A 19642-nucleotide genomic window follows, 5' to 3' on the forward strand; every position below is an offset into this window, starting at 1 on the left:
CCCCCCAAAGCAACAATTTCGTTTCAAAATGAAAAAAAAATTGCAATACCCCCCCAAAGGAACAATTTCGCTTCAAAATGCCGAAAAGTTGCAATACCCCCCCAAAGGAACAATTTCGCCTCAAAATGGAAAAAAAATTGAAATCCCCCCCCCAAAGGAACAATTTCACCTCAAAATGCCGAAAAGTTGCAATACCGCCCGAAAGGAACAACTTCGCTTCAAAATGGCCAAAAGTTGCAATACCCCCCCAAAGGAACAATTTCGCCTCAAAATGCCGAAAAGTTGCAATACCCCCCGAAAGGAACAATTTCGCTTCAAAATGGCCAAAAGATGCAAAACCCCCCCAAAGCAACAATTTCGTTTCAAAATGAAAAAAAAATTGCAATACCCCCCCAAAGGAACAATTTCGCTTCAAAATGCCGAAAAGTTGCAATACCCCCCCAAAGGAACAATTTCGCCTCAAAATGGAAAAAAAAATTGAAATCCCCCCCCAAAGGAACAATTTCACCTCAAAATGCCGAAAAGTTGCAATACCGCCCGAAAGGAACAATTTCGCTTCAAAATGGCCAAAAGTTGCAATACCCCCCCAAAGGAACAATTTCGCCTCAAAATGGCAAAAAATTGCAATACCCCCCAAAGGAACAATTTCGTCTCAAAATGCCGAAAAGTTGCAATACTCCCCCAAAGGAACAATTTCGCTTCAAAATGGGCAAAAGTTGCAATACCCCCCAAGGGAACAATTTCGCCTCAAAACGAAAAAAAAATTGCAATACCCCCCAAAGTAACAATTTCGCCTCAAAATCCTGAAAAGTTGCAATACCCCCCGAAAGGAACAATTTCGCTTAAAATTGGCCAAAAGATGCAAAACCCCCCCAAAGCAACAATTTCGCCTCAAAATGAAAAAAAATTGCAATACCCCCCCAAAGGAACAATTTCGCCTCAAAATGCAGAAAAGTTGCAATACCCCCCGAAAGGAACAATTTCGCTTCAAAATGGCCAAAAGTTGCAATACCGCCCCAAAGGAACAATTTCGCCTCAAAATGGCAAAAAATTGCAATACCCCCCAAAGGAACAATTTCGCCTCAAAATGCCGAAAAGTTGCAATACCCCCCGAAAGGAACAATTTCGCTTCAAAATGGCCAAAAGTTGCAATACCCCCCCAAAGGAACAATTTCGCTTCAAAATGGCAAAAAATTGCAATACCCCCCCAAAGCAACAATTTCGCCTCAAAATGCCGAAAAGTTGCAATACCCCCCGAAAGGAACAATTTCGCTTCAAAATGGCCAAAAGTTGCAATACCCCCCAAAGGAACAATTTCGCCTCAAAACGAAAAAAAAATTGCAATACCCCCCAAAGGAACAATTTCGCCTCAAAATGCCGAAAAGTTGCAATACCCCCCGAAAGGAACAATTTCGATTCAAAATGGCCAAAAGTTGCAATACCCCCCAAAGGAACAATTTCGCCTCAAAATGGCGAAAAGTTGCAATACCCCCCAAAGGAACAATTTCGCCTCAAAATGGCAAAAAATTGCAATACCCCCCAAAGGAACAATTTCGCCTCAAAATGCCGAAAAGTTGCAATACCCCCCCAAAGGAACAATTTTGCTTCAAAATGGCCAAAAGTTGCAATACCCCCCCAAAGGAACAATTTCGCCTCAAAATGGCAAAAAATTGCAATACCCCCCAAAGGAACAATTTCGCCTCAAAATGCCGAAAAGTTGCAATACCCCCCCAAAGGAACAATTTCGCTTCAAAATGGCCAAAAGTTGCAATACCCCCCAAAGGAACAATTTCGCCTCAAAACGAAAAAAAAATTGCAATACCTCCCCAAAGGAACAATTTCGCCTCAAAATGCCGAAAAGTTGCAATACCCCCCGAAAGGAACAATTTCGCTTCAAAATGGCCAAAAGTTGCAATACCCCCCCAAAGGAACAATTTCGCCTCAAAATGGCAAAAAATTGCACTACCCCCCCAAAGGAACAATTTCGCTTCAAAATGGCCAAAAGTTGCAATACCCCCCCAAAGGAACAATTTCGCCTCAAAATGGCAAAAAATTGCAATACCCTCCCAAAGGAACAATTTCGCCTCAAAATGCCGAAAAGTTGCAATACCCCCCGAAAGGAACAATTTCGCTTCAAAATGGCCAAAAGATGCAAAACCCCCCCAAAGCAACAATTTCGCCTCAAAATGAAAAAAAATTGCAATACCCCCCCAAAGGAACAATTTCGCCTCAAAATGCAGAAAAGTTGCAATACCCCCCGAAAGGAACAATTTCGCTTCAAAATGGCCAAAAGTTGCAATACCGCCCCAAAGGAACAATTTCGCCTCAAAATGGCAAAAAATTGCAATACCCCCCAAAGGAACAATTTCGCCTCAAAATGCCGAAAAGTTGCAATACCCCCCGAAAGGAACAATTTCGCTTCAAAATGGCCAAAAGTTGCAATACCCCCCCAAAGGAACAATTTCGCTTCAAAATGGCAAAAAATTGCAATACCCCCCCAAAGCAACAATTTCGCCTCAAAATGCCGAAAAGTTGCAATACCCCCCGAAAGGAACAATTTCGCTTCAAAATGGCCAAAAGTTGCAATACCCCCCAAAGGAACAATTTCGCCTCAAAACGAAAAAAAAATTGCAATACCCCCCAAAGGAACAATTTCGCCTCAAAATGCCGAAAAGTTGCAATACCCCCCGAAAGGAACAATTTCGATTCAAAATGGCCAAAAGTTGCAATACCCCCCAAAGGAACAATTTCGCCTCAAAATGGCAAAAAATTGCAATACCCCCCAAAGGAACAATTTCGTCTCAAAATGCCGAAAAGTTGCAATACTCCCCCAAAGGAACAATTTCGCTTCAAAATGGGCAAAAGTTGCAATACCCCCCAAGGGAACAATTTCGCCTCAAAACGAAAAAAAAATTGCAATACCCCCCAAAGTAACAATTTCGCCTCAAAATCCTGAAAAGTTGCAATACCCCCCGAAAGGAACAATTTCGCTTAAAATTGGCCAAAAGATGCAAAACCCCCCCAAAGCAACAATTTCGCCTCAAAATGAAAAAAAATTGCAATACCCCCCCAAAGGAACAATTTCGCCTCAAAATGCCGAAAAGTTGCAATACCCCCCGAAAGGAACAATTTCGATTCAAAATGGCCAAAAGTTGCAATACCCCCCCAAAGGAACAATTTCGCCTCAAAATGGCAAAAAATTGCAATACCCCCCCAAAGGAACAATTTCGCCTCAAAATGCCGAAAAGTTGCAATACCCCCCAAAGGACCAATTTTGCTTCAAAATGGCCAAAAGTTGCAATACCCCCCCAAAGGAACAATTTCGCTTCAAAATGCCGAAAAGTTGCAATACCCCCCCAAATGAACAATTTCGCCTCAAAACGAAAAAAAAATTGCAATACCCCCAAAGGAACAATTTCGCCTCAAAATGCCGAAAAGTTGCAATACCCCCCGAAAGGAACAATTTCGCTTCAAAATAGCCAAAAGTTGCAATACCGCCCCAAAGGAACAATTTCGCCTCAAAATGGCAAAAAATTGCAATACCCCCCAAAGGAACAATTTCGCCTCAAAATGCCGAAAAGTTGCAATACCCCCCGAAAAGAACAATTTCGCTTCAAAATGGCCAAAAGTTGCAATACCCCCCCAAAGGAACAATTTCGCCTCAAAACGAAAAAAAAATTGCAATACCCCCCAAAGGAACAATTTCGCCTCAAAATGCCGAAAAGTTGCAATACCCCCCGAAAGGAACAATTTCGATTCAAAATGGCCAAAAGTTGCAATACCCCCCAAAGGAACAATTTCGCCTCAAAATGGCGAAAAGTTGCAATACCCCCCAAAGGAACAATTTCGCCTCAAAATGGCAAAAAATTGCAATACCCCCCAAAGGAACAATTTCGCCTCAAAATGCCGAAAAGTTGCAATACCCCCCCAAAGGAACAATTTTGCTTCAAAATGGCCAAAAGTTGCAATACCCCCCCAAAGGAACAATTTCGGCTCAAAATGCCGAAAAGTTGCAATACTCCCCCAAAGGAACAATTTCGCTTCAAAATGGCCAAAAGTTGCAATACCCCCCCAAAGGAACAATTTCGCCTCAAAATGGCAAAAAATTGCAATACCCCCCAAAGGAACAATTTCGCCTCAAAATGCCGAAAAGTTGCAATACCCCCCCAAAGGAACAATTTCGCTTCAAAATGGCCAAAAGTTGCAATACCCCCCAAAGGAACAATTTCGCCTCAAAACGAAAAAAAAATTGCAATACCTCCCCAAAGGAACAATTTCGCCTCAAAATGCCGAAAAGTTGCAATACCCCCCGAAAGGAACAATTTCGCTTCAAAATGGCCAAAAGTTGCAATACCCCACCAAAGGAACAATTTCGCCTCAAAATGGCAAAAAATTGCACTACCCCCCCAAAGGAACAATTTCGCTTCAAAATGGCCAAAAGTTGCAATACCCCCCCAAAGGAACAATTTCGCCTCAAAATGGCAAAAAATTGCAATACCCTCCCAAAGGAACAATTTCGCCTCAAAATGCCGAAAAGTTGCAATACCCCCCGAAAGGAACAATTTCGCTTCAAAATGGCCAAAAGATGCAAAACCCCCCCAAAGCAACAATTTCGTTTCAAAATGAAAAAAAAATTGCAATACCCCCCCAAAGGAACAATTTCGCTTCAAAATGCCGAAAAGTTGCAATACCCCCCCAAAGGAACAATTTCGCCTCAAAATGGAAAAAAAATTGAAATCCCCCCCCAAAGGAACAATTTCACCTCAAAATGCCGAAAAGTTGCAATACCGCCCGAAAGGAACAACTTCGCTTCAAAATGGCCAAAAGTTGCAATACCCCCCCAAAGGAACAATTTCGCCTCAAAATGCCGAAAAGTTGCAATACCCCCCGAAAGGAACAATTTCGCTTCAAAATGGCCAAAAGATGCAAAACCCCCCCAAAGCAACAATTTCGTTTCAAAATGAAAAAAAAATTGCAATACCCCCCCAAAGGAACAATTTCGCTTCAAAATGCCGAAAAGTTGCAATACCCCCCCAAAGGAACAATTTCGCCTCAAAATGGAAAAAAAAATTGAAATCCCCCCCCAAAGGAACAATTTCACCTCAAAATGCCGAAAAGTTGCAATACCGCCCGAAAGGAACAATTTCGCTTCAAAATGGCCAAAAGTTGCAATACCCCCCCAAAGGAACAATTTCGCCTCAAAATGGCAAAAAATTGCAATACCCCCCAAAGGAACAATTTCGTCTCAAAATGCCGAAAAGTTGCAATACTCCCCCAAAGGAACAATTTCGCTTCAAAATGGGCAAAAGTTGCAATACCCCCCAAGGGAACAATTTCGCCTCAAAACGAAAAAAAAATTGCAATACCCCCCAAAGTAACAATTTCGCCTCAAAATCCTGAAAAGTTGCAATACCCCCCGAAAGGAACAATTTCGCTTAAAATTGGCCAAAAGATGCAAAACCCCCCCAAAGCAACAATTTCGCCTCAAAATGAAAAAAAATTGCAATACCCCCCCAAAGGAACAATTTCGCCTCAAAATGCAGAAAAGTTGCAATACCCCCCGAAAGGAACAATTTCGCTTCAAAATGGCCAAAAGTTGCAATACCGCCCCAAAGGAACAATTTCGCCTCAAAATGGCAAAAAATTGCAATACCCCCCAAAGGAACAATTTCGCCTCAAAATGCCGAAAAGTTGCAATACCCCCCGAAAGGAACAATTTCGCTTCAAAATGGCCAAAAGTTGCAATACCCCCCCAAAGGAACAATTTCGCTTCAAAATGGCAAAAAATTGCAATACCCCCCCAAAGCAACAATTTCGCCTCAAAATGCCGAAAAGTTGCAATACCCCCCGAAAGGAACAATTTCGCTTCAAAATGGCCAAAAGTTGCAATACCCCCCAAAGGAACAATTTCGCCTCAAAACGAAAAAAAAATTGCAATACCCCCCAAAGGAACAATTTCGCCTCAAAATGCCGAAAAGTTGCAATACCCCCCGAAAGGAACAATTTCGATTCAAAATGGCCAAAAGTTGCAATACCCCCCAAAGGAACAATTTCGCCTCAAAATGGCGAAAAGTTGCAATACCCCCCAAAGGAACAATTTCGCCTCAAAATGGCAAAAAATTGCAATACCCCCCAAAGGAACAATTTCGCCTCAAAATGCCGAAAAGTTGCAATACCCCCCCAAAGGAACAATTTTGCTTCAAAATGGCCAAAAGTTGCAATACCCCCCCAAAGGAACAATTTCGCCTCAAAATGGCAAAAAATTGCAATACCCCCCAAAGGAACAATTTCGCCTCAAAATGCCGAAAAGTTGCAATACCCCCCCAAAGGAACAATTTCGCTTCAAAATGGCCAAAAGTTGCAATACCCCCCAAAGGAACAATTTCGCCTCAAAACGAAAAAAAAATTGCAATACCTCCCCAAAGGAACAATTTCGCCTCAAAATGCCGAAAAGTTGCAATACCCCCCGAAAGGAACAATTTCGCTTCAAAATGGCCAAAAGTTGCAATACCCCCCCAAAGGAACAATTTCGCCTCAAAATGGCAAAAAATTGCACTACCCCCCCAAAGGAACAATTTCGCTTCAAAATGGCCAAAAGTTGCAATACCCCCCCAAAGGAACAATTTCGCCTCAAAATGGCAAAAAATTGCAATACCCTCCCAAAGGAACAATTTCGCCTCAAAATGCCGAAAAGTTGCAATACCCCCCGAAAGGAACAATTTCGCTTCAAAATGGCCAAAAGATGCAAAACCCCCCCAAAGCAACAATTTCGCCTCAAAATGAAAAAAAATTGCAATACCCCCCCAAAGGAACAATTTCGCCTCAAAATGCAGAAAAGTTGCAATACCCCCCGAAAGGAACAATTTCGCTTCAAAATGGCCAAAAGTTGCAATACCGCCCCAAAGGAACAATTTCGCCTCAAAATGGCAAAAAATTGCAATACCCCCCAAAGGAACAATTTCGCCTCAAAATGCCGAAAAGTTGCAATACCCCCCGAAAGGAACAATTTCGCTTCAAAATGGCCAAAAGTTGCAATACCCCCCCAAAGGAACAATTTCGCTTCAAAATGGCAAAAAATTGCAATACCCCCCCAAAGCAACAATTTCGCCTCAAAATGCCGAAAAGTTGCAATACCCCCCGAAAGGAACAATTTCGCTTCAAAATGGCCAAAAGTTGCAATACCCCCCAAAGGAACAATTTCGCCTCAAAACGAAAAAAAAATTGCAATACCCCCCAAAGGAACAATTTCGCCTCAAAATGCCGAAAAGTTGCAATACCCCCCGAAAGGAACAATTTCGATTCAAAATGGCCAAAAGTTGCAATACCCCCCAAAGGAACAATTTCGCCTCAAAATGGCGAAAAGTTGCAATACCCCCCAAAGGAACAATTTCGCCTCAAAATGGCAAAAAATTGCAATACCCCCCAAAGGAACAATTTCGCCTCAAAATGCCGAAAAGTTGCAATACCCCCCCAAAGGAACAATTTTGCTTCAAAATGGCCAAAAGTTGCAATACCCCCCCAAAGGAACAATTTCGCCTCAAAATGGCAAAAAATTGCAATACCCCCCAAAGGAACAATTTCGCCTCAAAATGCCGAAAAGTTGCAATACCCCCCCAAAGGAACAATTTCGCTTCAAAATGGCCAAAAGTTGCAATACCCCCCAAAGGAACAATTTCGCTTCAAAACGAAAAAAAAATTGCAATACCTCCCCAAAGGAACAATTTCGCCTCAAAATGCCGAAAAGTTGCAATACCCCCCGAAAGGAACAATTTCGCTTCAAAATGGCCAAAAGTTGCAATACCCCCCCAAAGGAACAATTTCGCCTCAAAATGGCAAAAAATTGCACTACCCCCCCAAAGGAACAATTTCGCTTCAAAATGGCCAAAAGTTGCAATACCCCCCCAAAGGAACAATTTCGCCTCAAAATGGCAAAAAATTGCAATACCCTCCCAAAGGAACAATTTCGCCTCAAAATGCCGAAAAGTTGCAATACCCCCCGAAAGGAACAATTTCGCTTCAAAATGGCCAAAAGATGCAAAACCCCCCCAAAGCAACAATTTCGTTTCAAAATGAAAAAAAAATTGCAATACCCCCCCAAAGGAACAATTTCGCTTCAAAATGCCGAAAAGTTGCAATACCCCCCCAAAGGAACAATTTCGCCTCAAAATGGAAAAAAAATTGAAATCCCCCCCCCAAAGGAACAATTTCACCTCAAAATGCCGAAAAGTTGCAATACCGCCCGAAAGGAACAACTTCGCTTCAAAATGGCCAAAAGTTGCAATACCCCCCCAAAGGAACAATTTCGCCTCAAAATGGCAAAAAATTGTAATACCCCCCCAAAGGAACAATTTCGTCTCAAAATGCCGAAAAGTTGCAATACTCCCCCAAAGGAACAATTTCGCTTCAAAATGGCCAAAAGTTGCAATACCCCCCCAAAGGAACAATTTCGCCTCAAAATGAAAAAAAAATTGCAATACACCCCAAAGGAACAATTTCGCCTCAAAATGCCGAAAAGTTGCAATACCCCCCGAAAGGAACAATTTCGCTTCAAAATGGCCAAAAGTTGCAATACCCCCCCAAAGGAACAATTTCGCCTCAAAATGGCAAAAAATTGCAATACCCCCCAAAGGAACAATTTCGCCTCAAAATGCCGAAAAGTTGCAATACCCCCCAAAGGAACAATTTCGCCTGAAAATGGCCAAAAGTTGCAATACCCCCCAAAGGAACAATTTCGCCTCAAAATGGCAAAAAATTGCAATACCCCCCAAAGGAACAATTTCGCCTCAAAATGCCGAAAAGTTGCAATACCCCCCAAAGGAACAATTTCGCTTCAAAATGGCCAAAAGTTGCAATACCCCCCCAAAGGAACAATTTCGCCTCAAAATGGCAAAAAATTGTACTACCCCCAAAGGAACAATTTCGCTTCAAAATGGACAAAAGTTGCAATACCCCCCCAAAGGAACAATTTCGCCTCAAAATGCCGAAAAGTTGCAATACCCCCCCAAAGGAACAATTTCGCTTCAAAATGCCGAAAAGTTGCAATACCCCCCCAAAGGAACAATTTCGCCTCAAAATGGAAAAAAAAATTGAAATCCCCCCCCAAAGGAACAATTTCACCTCAAAATGCCGAAAAGTTGCAATACCGCCCGAAAGGAACAATTTCGCTTCAAAATGGCCAAAAGTTGCAATACCCCCCCAAAGGAACAATTTCGCCTCAAAATGGCAAAAAATTGCAATACCCCCCAAAGGAACAATTTCGTCTCAAAATGCCGAAAAGTTGCAATACTCCCCCAAAGGAACAATTTCGCTTCAAAATGGGCAAAAGTTGCAATACCCCCCAAGGGAACAATTTCGCCTCAAAACGAAAAAAAAATTGCAATACCCCCCAAAGTAACAATTTCGCCTCAAAATCCTGAAAAGTTGCAATACCCCCCGAAAGGAACAATTTCGCTTAAAATTGGCCAAAAGATGCAAAACCCCCCCAAAGCAACAATTTCGCCTCAAAATGAAAAAAAAATTGCGATACCCCCCCAAAGGAACAATTTCGCCTCAAAATGCCGAAAAGTTGCAATACCCCCCGAAAGGAACAATTTCGATTCAAAATGGCCAAAAGTTGCAATACCCCCCCAAAGGAACAATTTCGCCTCAAAATGGCAAAAAATTGCAATACCCCCCCAAAGGAACAATTTCGCCTCAAAATGCCGAAAAGTTGCAATACCCCCCAAAGGACCAATTTTGCTTCAAAATGGCCAAAAGTTGCAATACCCCCCCAAAGGAACAATTTCGCTTCAAAATGCCGAAAAGTTGCAATACCCCCCCAAATGAACAATTTCGCCTCAAAACGAAAAAAAAATTGCAATACCCCCAAAGGAACAATTTCGCCTCAAAATGCCGAAAAGTTGCAATACCCCCCGAAAGGAACAATTTCGCTTCAAAATGGCCAAAAGTTGCAATACCGCCCCAAAGGAACAATTTCGCCTCAAAATGGCAAAAAATTGCAATACCCCCCAAAGAAACAATTTCGCCTCAAAATGCCGAAAAGTTGCAATACCCCCCGAAAGGAACAATTTCGCTTCAAAATGGCCAAAAGTTGCAATACCCCCCCAAAGGAACAATTTCGCTTCAAAATGGCAAAAAATTGCAATACCCCCCCAAAGCAACAATTTCGCCTCAAAATGCCGAAAAGTTGCAATACCCCCCGAAAGGAACAATTTCGCTTCAAAATGGCCAAAAGTTGCAATACCCCCCAAAGGAACAATTTCGCCTCAAAACGAAAAAAAAATTGCAATACCCCCCAAAGGAACAATTTCGCCTCAAAATGCCGAAAAGTTGCAATACCCCCCGAAAGGAACAATTTCGATTCAAAATGGCCAAAAGTTGCAATACCCCCCAAAGGAACAATTTCGCCTCAAAATGGCGAAAAGTTGCAATACCCCCCAAAGGAACAATTTCGCCTCAAAATGGCAAAAAATTGCAATACCCCCCAAAGGAACAATTTCGCCTCAAAATGCCGAAAAGTTGCAATACCCCCCCAAAGGAACAATTTTGCTTCAAAATGGCCAAAAGTTGCAATACCCCCCCAAAGGAACAATTTCGGCTCAAAATGCCGAAAAGTTGCAATACTCCCCCAAAGGAACAATTTCGCTTCAAAATGGCCAAAAGTTGCAATACCCCCCCAAAGGAACAATTTCGCCTCAAAATGGCAAAAAATTGCAATACCCCCCAAAGGAACAATTTCGCCTCAAAATGCCGAAAAGTTGCAATAGCCCCCCAAAGGAACAATTTCGCTTCAAAATGGCCAAAAGTTGCAATACCCCCCAAAGGAACAATTTCGCCTCAAAACGAAAAAAAAATTGCAATACCTCCCCAAAGGAACAATTTCGCCTCAAAATGCCGAAAAGTTGCAATACCCCCCGAAAGGAACAATTTCGCTTCAAAATGGCCAAAAGTTGCAATACCCCCCCAAAGGAACAATTTCGCCTCAAAATGGCAAAAAATTGCACTACCCCCCCAAAGGAACAATTTCGCTTCAAAATGGCCAAAAGTTGCAATACCCCCCCAAAGGAACAATTTCGCCTCAAAATGGCAAAAAATTGCAATACCCTCCCAAAGGAACAATTTCGCCTCAAAATGCCGAAAAGTTGCAATACCCCCCGAAAGGAACAATTTCGCTTCAAAATGGCCAAAAGATGCAAAACCCCCCCAAAGCAACAATTTCGTTTCAAAATGAAAAAAAATTGCAATACCCCCCCAAAGGAACAATTTCGCTTCAAAATGCCGAAAAGTTGCAATACCCCCCCAAAGGAACAATTTCGCCTCAAAATGGAAAAAAAATTGAAATCCCCCCCCCAAAGGAACAATTTCACCTCAAAATGCCGAAAAGTTGCAATACCGCCCGGAAGGAACAACTTCGCTTCAAAATGGCCAAAAGTTGCAATACCCCCCCAAAGGAACAATTTCGCCTCAAAATGGCAAAAAATTGCAATACCCCCCAAAGGAACAATTTCGTCTCAAAATGCCGAAAAGTTGCAATACTCCCCCAAAGGAACAATTTCGCTTCAAAATGGCCAAAAGTTGCAATACCCCCCCAAAGGAACAATTTCGCCTCAAAATGAAAAAAAAATTGCAATACCCCCCAAAGGAACAATTTCGCCTCAAAATGCCGAAAAGTTGCAATACCCCCCGAAAGGAACAATTTCGATTCAAAATGGCCAAAAGATGCAAAACCCCCCCAAAGCAACAATTTCGCCTCAAAATGAAAAAAAAATTGCAATACCCCCCCAAAGGAACAATTTCGGCTCAAAATGCCGAAAAGTTGCAATACCCCCCCAAAGAAACAATTTCGCTTCAAAATGGCCAAAAGTTGCAATACCCCCCCAAAGGAACAATTTCGCCTCAAAATGGCAAAAAATTGCAATACCCCCCAAAGGAACAATTTCGCCTCAAAATGCCGAAAAGTTGCAATACCCCCCAAAGGAACAATTTCGCTTCAAAATGGCCAAAAGTTGCAATACCCCCCAAAGGAACAATTTCGCCTCAAAATGGCAAAAAATTGCAATACCCCCCCAAAGGAACAATTTCGCCTCAAAATGCCGAAAAGTTGCAATACCCCCCAAAGGAACAATTTCGCTTCAAAATGGCCAAAAGTTGCAATACCCCCCCAAAGGAACAATTTCGCTTCAAAATGCCGAAAAGTTGCAATACCCCCCCAAATGAACAATTTCGCCTCAAAACGAAAAAAAAATTGCAATACCCCCCAAAGGAACAATTTCGCCTCAAAATGCCGAAAAGTTGCAATACCCCCCGAAAGGAACAATTTCGCTTCAAAATGGCCAAAAGTTGCAATACCCCCCCAAAGGAACAATTTCGCCTCAAAATGGCAAAAAATTGCAATACCCCCCAAAGGAACAATTTCGCCTCAAAATGCCGAAAAGTTGCAATACCCCCCGAAAGGAACAATTTCGCTTCAAAATGGCCAAAAGTTGCAATACCCCCCCAAAGGAACAATTTCGCTTCAAAATGGCAAAAAATTGCAATACCCCCCCAAAGGAACAATTTCGCCTCAAAATGCCGAAAAGTTGCAATACCCCCCCAAAGGAACAATTTCGCTTTAAAATGGCCAAAAGTTGCAATACCCCCCCAAAGGAACAATTTCGCCTCAAAATGGCAAAAAATTGCACTACCCCCCCAAAGGAACAATTTCGCTTCAAAATGGCCAAAAGTTGCAATACCCCCCCAAAGGAACAATTTCGCCTCAAAATGCCGAAAAGTTGCAATACCCCCCCAAAGGAACAATTTCGCCTCAAAATGCCGAAAAGTTGCAATACCCCCCGAAAGGACTAATTTCGCTTCAAAATGGCCAAAAGATGCAAAACCCCCCCAAAGCAACAATTTCGTTTCAAAATGAAAAAAAAATTGCAATACCCCCCCAAAGGAACAATTTCGCTTCAAAATGCCGAAAAGTTGCAATACCCCCCCAAAGGAACAATTTCGCTTCAAAATGGGCAAAAGTTGCAATACCCCCCAAGGGAACAATTTCGCCTCAAAACGAAAAAAAAATTGCAATACCCCCCAAAGTAACAATTTCGCCTCAAAATGCCGAAAAGTTGCAATACCCCCCCAAAGGAACAGTTTCGCCTCAAAATCCTGAAAAGTTGCAATACCCCCCGAAAGGAACAATTTCGCTTAAAATTGGCCAAAAGATGCAAAACCCCCCCAAAGCAACAATTTCGCCTCAAAATGAAAAAAAATTGCAATACCCCCCCAAAGGAACAATTTTGCCTCAAAATGCCGAAAAGTTGCAATACCCCCCGAAAGGAACAATTTCGATTCAAAATGGCCAAAAGTTGCAATACCCCCCCAAAGGAACAATTTCGCCTCAAAATGGCAAAAAATTGCAATACCCTCCCAAAGGAACAATTTCGCCTCAAAATGCCGAAAAGTTGCAATACCCCCCGAAAGGAACAATTTCGCTTCAAAATGGCCAAAAGATGCAAAACCCCCCCAAAGCAACAATTTCGTTTCAAAATGAAAAAAAATTGCAATACCCCCCCAAAGGAACAATTTCGCTTCAAAATGCCGAAAAGTTGCAATACCCCCCCAAAGGAACAATTTCACCTCAAAATGCCGAAAAGTTGCAATACCGCCCGAAAGGAACAACTTCGCTTCAAAATGGCCAAAAGTTGCAATACCCCCCCAAAGGAACAATTTCGTCTCAAAATGCCGAAAAGTTGCAATACTCCCCCAAAGGAACAATTTCGCTTCAAAATGGCCAAAAGTTGCAATACCCCCCCAAAGGAACAATTTCGCCTCAAAATGAAAAAAAAATTGCAATACCCCCCCAAAGGAACAATTTCTCCTCAAAATGCCGAAAAGTTGCAATACCCCCCAAAGGAACAATTTCGCTTCAAAATGGCCAAAAGTTGCAATACCCCCCAAAGGAACAATTTCGCCTCAAAATGGCAAAAAATTGCAATACCCCCCCAAAGGAACAATTTCGCCTCAAAATGCCGAAAAGTTGCAATACCCCCCAAAGGAACAATTTCGCTTCAAAATGGCCAAAAGTTGCAATACCCCCCCAAAGGAACAATTTCGCTTCAAAATGCCGAAAAGTTGCAATACCCCCCCAAATGAACAATTTCGCCTCAAAACGAAAAAAAAATTGCAATACCCCCCAAAGGAACAATTTCGCCTCAAAATGCCGAAAAGTTGCAATACCCCCCGAAAGGAACAATTTCGCTTCAAAATGGCCAAAAGTTGCAATACCCCCCCAAAGGAACAATTTCGCCTCAAAATGGCAAAAAATTGCAATACCCCCCAAAGGAACAATTTCGCCTCAAAATGCCGAAAAGTTGCAATACCCCCCGAAAGGAACAATTTCGCTTCAAAATGGCCAAAAGTTGCAATACCCCCCCAAAGGAACAATTTCGCTTCAAAATGGCAAAAAATTGCAATACCCCCCCAAAGGAACAATTTCGCCTCAAAATGCCGAAAAGTTGCAATACCCCCCCAAAGGAACAATTTCGCTTCAAAATGGCCAAAAGTTGCAATACCCCCCCAAAGGAACAATTTCGCCTCAAAATGGCAAAAAATTGCACTACCCCCCCAAAGGAACAATTTCGCTTCAAAATGGCCAAAAGTTGCAATACCCCCCCAAAGGAACAATTTCGCCTCAAAATGCCGAAAAGTTGCAATACCCCCCCAAAGGAACAATTTCGCCTCAAAATGCCGAAAAGTTGCAATACCCCCCGAAAGGACTAATTTCGCTTCAAAATGGCCAAAAGATGCAAAACCCCCCCAAAGCAACAATTTCGTTTCAAAATGAAAAAAAAATTGCAATACCCCCCCAAAGGAACAATTTCGCTTCAAAATGCCGAAAAGTTGCAATACCCCCCCAAAGGAACAATTTCGCTTCAAAATGGGCAAAAGTTGCAATACCCCCCAAGGGAACAATTTCGCCTCAAAACGAAAAAAAAATTGCAATACCCCCCAAAGTAACAATTTCGCCTCAAAATGCCGAAAAGTTGCAATACCCCCCCAAAGGAACAATTTCGCCTCAAAATCCTGAAAAGTTGCAATACCCCCCGAAAGGAACAATTTCGCTTAAAATTGGCCAAAAGATGCAAAACCCCCCCAAAGCAACAATTTCGCCTCAAAATGAAAAAAAATTGCAATACCCCCCCAAAGGAACAATTTTGCCTCAAAATGCCGAAAAGTTGCAATACCCCCCGAAAGGAACAATTTCGATTCAAAATGGCCAAAAGTTGCAATACCCCCCCAAAGGAACAATTTCGCCTCAAAATGGCAAAAAATTGCAATACCCTCCCAAAGGAACAATTTCGCCTCAAAATGCCGAAAAGTTGCAATACCCCCCGAAAGGAACAATTTCGCTTCAAAATGGCCAAAAGATGCAAAACCCCCCCAAAGCAACAATTTCGTTTCAAAATGAAAAAAAATTGCAATACCCCCCCAAAGGAACAATTTCGCTTCAAAATGCCGAAAAGTTGCAATACCCCCCCAAAGGAACAATTTCACCTCAAAATGCCGAAAAGTTGCAATACCGCCCGAAAGGAACAACTTCGCTTCAAAATGGCCAAAAGTTGCAATACCCCCCCAAAGGAACAATTTCGTCTCAAAATGCCGAAAAGTTGCAATACTCCCCCAAAGGAACAATTTCGCTTCAAAATGGCCAAAAGTTGCAATACCCCCCCAAAGGAACAATTTCGCCTCAAAATGAAAAAAAAATTGCAATACCCCCCCAAAGGAACAATTTCTCCTCAAAATGCCGAAAAGTTGCAATACCCCCCGAAAGGAACAATTTCGCTTCAAAATGGCCAAAAGATGCAAAACCCCCCCAAAGCAACAATTTCGCCTCAAAATGAAAAAAAAATTGCAATACCCCCCAAAGGAACAATTTCGGCTCAAAATGCCGAAAAGTTGCAATACCCCCCCAAAGGAACAATTTCGCTTCAAAATGGCCAAAAGTTGCAATACCCCCCAAAGGAACAATTTCGCCTCAAAATGGCAAAAAATTGCAATACCCCCCAAAGGAACAATTTCGTCTCAAAATGCCGAAAAGTTGCAATACTCCCCCAAAGGAACAATTTCGCTTCAAAATGGCCAAAAGTTGCAATACCCCCCAAGGGAACAATTTCGCCTCAAAACGAAAAAAAAATTGCAATACCCCCCAAAGTAACAATTTCGCCTCAAAATGCCGAAAAGTTGCAATACCCCCCCAAAGGAACAATTTCGCCTCAAAATCCTGAAAAGTTGCAATACCCCCCGAAAGGAACAATTTCGCTTAAAATTGGCCAAAAGATGCAAAACCCCCCCAAAGCAACAATTTCGCCTCAAAATGAAAAAAAATTACAATACCCCCCCAAAGGAACAATTTCGCCTCAAAATGCCGAAAAGTTGCAATACCCCCCGAAAGGAACAATTTCGATTCAAAATGGCCAAAAGTTGCAATACCCCCCCAAAGGAACAATTTCGCCTCAAAATGGCAAAAAATTGCAATACCCCCCCAAAGGAACAATTTCGCCTCAAAATGCCGAAAAGTTGCAATACCCCCCAAAGGACCAATTTTGCTTCAAAATGGCCAAAAGTTGCAATACCCCCCCAAAGGAACAATTTCGCTTCAAAATGCCGAAAAGTTGCAATACCCCCCCAAATGAACAATTTCGCCTCAAAACGAAAAAAAAATTGCAATACCCCCAAAGGAACAATTTCGCCTCAAAATGCCGAAAAGTTGCAATACCCCCCGAAAGGAACAATTTCGCTTCAAAATGGCCAAAAGTTGCAATACCGCCCCAAAGGAACAATTTCGCCTCAAAATGGCAAAAAATTGCAATACCCCCCAAAGGAACAATTTCGCCTCAAAATGCCGAAAAGTTGCAATACCCCCCGAAAGGAACAATTTCGCTTCAAAATGGCCAAAAGTTGCAATACCCCCCCAAAGGAACAATTTCGCTTCAAAATGGCAAAAAATTGCAATACCCCCCCAAAGCAACAATTTCGCATCAAAATGCCGAAAAGTTGCAATACCCCCCGAAAGGAACAATTTCGCTTCAAAATGGCCAAAAGTTGCAATACCCCCCAAAGGAACAATTTCGCCTCAAAACGAAAAAAAAATTGCAATACCCCCCAAAGGAACAATTTCGCCTCTAAATGCCGAAAAGTTGCAATACCCCCCGAAAGGAACAATTTCGATTCAAAATGGCCAAAAGTTGCAATACCCCCCAAAGGAACAATTTCGCCTCAAAATGCCGAAAAGTTGCAATACCCCCCCAAAGGAACAATTTTGCTTCAAAATGGCCAAAAGTTGCAATACCCCCCCAAAGGAACAATTTCGGCTCAAAATGCCGAAAAGTTGCAATACTCCCCCAAAGGAACAATTTCGCTTCAAAATGGCCAAAAGTTGCAATACCCCCCCAAAGGAACAATTTCGCCTCAAAATGGCAAAAAATTGCAATACCCCCCAAAGGAACAATTTCGCCTCAAAATGCCGAAAAGTTGCAATACCCCCCCAAAGGAACAATTTCGCTTCAAAATGGCCAAAAGTTGCAATACCCCCCAAAGGAACAATTTCGCCCCAAAACGAAAAAAAAATTGCAATACCTCCCCAAAGGAACAATTTCGCCTCAAAATGCCGAAAAGTTGCAATACCCCCCGAAAGGAACAATTTCGCTTCAAAATGGCCAAAAGTTGCAATACCCCCCCAAAGGAACAATTTCGCCTCAAAATGGCAAAAAATTGCACTACCCCCCCAAAGGAACAATTTCGCTTCAAAATGGCCAAAAGTTGCAATACCCCCCCAAAGGAACAATTTCGCCTCAAAATGGCAAAAAATTGCAATACCCTCCCAAAGGAACAATTTCGCCTCAAAATGCCGAAAAGTTGCAATACCCCCCGAAAGGAACAATTTCGCTTCAAAATGGTCAAAAGATGCAAAACCCCCCCAAAGCAACAATTTCGTTTCAAAATGAAAAAAAAATTGCAGTACCCCCCCCAAAGGAACAATTTCGCTTCAAAATGCCGAAAAGTTGCAATACCCCCCCAAAGGAACAATTTCGCCTCAAAATGGAAAAAAAATTGAAATCCCCCCCCAAAGGAACAATTTCACCTCAAAATGCCGAAAAGTTGCAATACCCCCCAAAGGAACAATTTCGCCTCAAAATCCTGAAAAGTTGCAATACCCCCCGTAAGGAACAATTTCGCTTAAAATTGGCCAAAAGATGCAAAACCCCCCCAAAGCAACAATTTCGCCTCAAAATGAAAAAAAATTGCAATACCCCCCCAAAGGAACAATTTCGCCTCAAAATGCCGAAAAGTTGCAATACCCCCCGAAAGGAACAATTTCGATTCAAAATGGCCAAAAGTTGCAATACCCCCCCAAAGGAACAATTTCGCCTCAAAATGGCAAAAAATTGCAATACCCTCCCAAAGGAACAATTTCGCCTGAAAATGCCGAAAAGTTGCAATACCCCCCGAAAGGAACAATTTCGCTTTAAATGGCCAAAAGATGCAAAACCCCCCCAAAGCAACAATTTCGTTTCAAAATGAAAAAAAAATTGCAATACCCCCCCAAAGGAACAATTTCGCTTCAAAATGCCGAAAAGTTGCAATACCCCCCCAAAGGAACAATTTCGCCTCAAAATGGAAAAAAAATTGAAATCCCCCCCCCAAAGGAACAATTTCACCTCAAAATGCCGAAAAGTTGCAATACCGCCCGAAAGGAACAACTTCGCTTCAAAATGGCCAAAAGTTGCAATACCCCCCCAAAGGAACAATTTCGACACAAAATGGCAAAAAATTGCAATACCCCCCCAAAGGAACAATTTCGTCTCAAAATGCCGAAAAGTTGCAATACTCCCCCAAAGGAACAATTTTGCTTCAAAATGGCCAAAAGTTGCAATACCCCCCCAAAGGAACAATTTCGCCTCAAAATGAAAAAAAAATTGCAATACCCCCCCAAAGGAACAATTTCGCCTCAAAATGCCGAAAAGTTGCAATACCCCCCGAAAGGAACAATTTCGATTCAAAATGGCCAAAAGATGCAAAACCCCCCCAAAGCAACAATTTCGCCTCAAAATGAAACAAAAATTGCAATACCCCCCCAAAGGAACAATTTCGGCTCAAAATGCCGAAAAGTTGCAATACCCCCCCAAAGGAACAATTTCGCTTCAAAATGGCCAAAAGTTGCAATACCCCCCCAAAGGAACAATTTCGCCTCAAAATGGCAAAAAATTGCAATACCCCCCAAAGGAACAATTTCGCCTCAAAATGCCGAAAAGTTGCAATACCCCCCCAAAGGAACAATTTCGCTTCAAAATGGCCAAAAGTTGCAATACCCCCCAAAGGAACAATTTCGCCTCAAAATGGCAAAAAATTGCAATACCCCCCCAAAGGAACAATTTCGCCTCAAAATGCCGAAAAGTTGCAAAACCCCCCAAAGGAACAATTTCGCTTCAAAATGGCCAAAAGTTGCAATACCCCCCCAAAGGAACAATTTCGCTTCAAAATGCCGAAAAGTTGCAATACCCCCCCAAATGAACAATTTCGCCTCAAAACGAAAAAAAAATTGCAATACCCCCCAAAGGAACAATTTCGCCTCAAAATGCCGAAAAGTTGCAATACCCCCCGA

Source organism: Anomaloglossus baeobatrachus, chromosome 5 (genome assembly GCF_048569485.1).
Source record: "Anomaloglossus baeobatrachus isolate aAnoBae1 chromosome 5, aAnoBae1.hap1, whole genome shotgun sequence".
In the NCBI taxonomy this organism is placed as follows: Eukaryota; Metazoa; Chordata; class Amphibia; order Anura; family Aromobatidae; genus Anomaloglossus; species Anomaloglossus baeobatrachus.